At 44.6% G+C, this 2511-nt stretch overlaps 1 pseudogene; it reads left to right on the top strand.

The window, feature by feature from the left end:
• Nucleotides 1–1658: 1658 nt before the first annotated feature.
• On the top strand, nt 1659–1950 carry LOC123522132 (annotated as a pseudogene).
• The last annotated feature ends 561 nt before the right edge of the window (nt 1951–2511 follow it).

The following is a 2511-nucleotide window of genomic DNA, read 5'->3' as shown; positions in this document are numbered from 1 at the left end:
CTTGTTATATATCTAATTATCTTTATAAATAAATATATTAAATTATCAGAAATTTGGTTTTATCTCTCTCGAGAACCCTGTCTAACACAGATTTGAACCACCACCTTGAGAGCTTAACTATTTACAGCACTCAGGGACTCCTTTAAGGCATGTATATAGGGAGGGACATCAAAGCATCCATTTGCAAATGGTCCCTGGAACAGGACATCAAGCTTGGTAGAGAGGCAGCACAAAAGAAGACACCCTCAATGAGATGGATCGACACAGTAGCTGCAAGAGTGGGCTCAAACATAGCCATTGTGAGGATGGTGCGGGCGCAGGCAGGGTTCCCTTCACCCAAGGTCACCGTGAGTCAGAACCCACTCCATGGCACCTAGCAGCCACAACCAAGATTGGGCACAATGGGAACATTCTCCTGTAAAACTGCCGAATTCACCTCCGTAGCCACGACCCACTTTTGCATCTCCTACACTGAATAGAAGTGCTCATTTTCCCACAGGTTGAGATAAAGTTTGGTGCCAAACTTCCCCCAATCAAAATGAGATGGTATCACAATAGTACTTTAGTATGCATTTCTTATTAAAAGATTGAGCATCTTTTCATATGCTTAAGGGCCAGCTAGATTTTTTTCCCTACTAACTGCCCATATCTCTTGTCCACTCTTCCTTAGACTGATTGATCATCTCTACTTCAACAAGCTCTTCGTATGTTAGGAATATTTTTGTTAAGTCCCATCTGTTGGCTCTGACTCATAGTGCCCCTATGCACAACAGAAGGAAATACTGCCCGGTCCAGTGCCATCGTCACAAGTGTTCCTGTGCCCAAGCCCATTGATGCGGGATTGATGTGGCAATGCAGCTCTCTGAGGGCCTTCCTCTTTTTCACCACCCCGCCACTTCACCAACCATGATGTCCTTCTCCAGGGACTGGTCTCTCCTGACAATATGTCCAAAGTATGTGAGACACAGTGTGCCATCCCTGCCTCTAAGGAGCACTCTGGCCCTACTTCTTCCAACACAGATTGGTTTGTCCTTTCAACAGTCCTTGGTACTTTCAATGTTCCTCTCCTGCACCACCGTTCCCATGCACTGATTCTTCTTCAGTGTTCCTGTTCATTGCCCAACTTTCAAGTGCATATGATGCAACTGAAATACAATGACTTGAGTCAGGTGCACCTTAATCCTCAGAGAAACATTCTTGCTGTTCAATACTCTAAAGAGGCCTTGCACAGCAGATTTACCTAGTGCAATATGTCTTTTGATTTTTTGACTGTTGCTTCCATGAGCATTGATTGTGGATCCAAGACAAAATCCTTGACAACTGCAAATTGTTCTCCATTTATCATGATGTCGTCTATTGGTCCAGTTGTGAGGATTTGGGTCTTCTTTACATTGTTGTAATCTATACTGAAGCCTGCAATCCGAGACCTTCAACAGCAAGTACAAGTAGTCCTCCTCACTTTTGGCAAGCAAGTTGTGTCACCTGCATATAGCAAGTTGTTAATAAGCTTTCTCCCATCCTGGTGCCACATTGTGAGTTAAGAATGTTAATGTGAAGAATAGTAACCCTACCCAGCCCAGCTGGATTCCCCTCTGCACAACTTTCTGTCCCCGCTTTTCCACAAGGCCCACGTCCAGGCGATCCCCTGCCCACTCTTGATGGCGTCGCTCCTGTGCTGTGGCCCAAGCTGGCCGCTTGTGGCATGGTCCTCAGCACCTGGGGCGTGATCATGTTGATAATGCTCGGGATCTTTTTCAGTGTCCATTCCGCGTCCTTATTGAGGATGTTCCCTTCTCGGAGGAAGATTTTGAGAACGGCCCTCAGAAAAGGTATCACCTCTCTGAGCAAGTGAGCTACAACTTTCATCGCAGCGAGCCTGTCCCTCCTCATAGGAGGTTTCTCTTTCTCCAAGTCCGGCTCAATAAGCTCAAGGAATACATGGTGCGATAGAACCACACACTCCCTGTCTCCGCTCCGCTCCTAAAAGACCGCCTCCCACGGAGACTCACCCATCTGGCACCCTCTGCAGGACTGGGTTTCCCTGGCGACAGACGGACTCCCTTGTTCTCTCCAGTGCCCGGCGCTCTCGCCTCATCCTGTAGCACAATAAAGAGAAACTGCTCTCTTAAAAAAAAAAAAAAAAAGAATAGTAACCCTATATTTTTCCCAAGCTTATCGTGTCTTTTTACTTTATGGTGTGTGGTTTTCAGTTGTTTCATTTTGTTATACCACACAAATTGTCAATTTTATTAACCTTTCTCTTAAGACATCTAGACATTGGCTTTGTAAGAAGTCTCTCCCATTTCCAAATTGAGGAAGCTATTCATGGTTTCCTAATGTCTCTGTGTATTATCCCAACATCCAACAGTGTATATGCCCCCTATTTATTTGTGATGCCTACTGTCTTAGATTACATTTCATTTAATTAATTGAGCCTATACAGTTGACCTATATGCACTTGAAGTATGACTAGCCCCAGTTCATAATTAATTAAATTTTGTAGTTCTACAT

The sequence above is a fragment of the Echinops telfairi genome, unplaced genomic scaffold (genome assembly GCF_000313985.2).
Source record: "Echinops telfairi isolate 266 unplaced genomic scaffold, ASM31398v2 ScPeMD7_3;HRSCAF=10, whole genome shotgun sequence".
Taxonomy (NCBI): Eukaryota; Metazoa; Chordata; class Mammalia; order Afrosoricida; family Tenrecidae; genus Echinops; species Echinops telfairi.
Note: the sequence above shows the minus strand (reverse complement) of the source record. Positions and strands in the feature narration are given on the sequence as shown.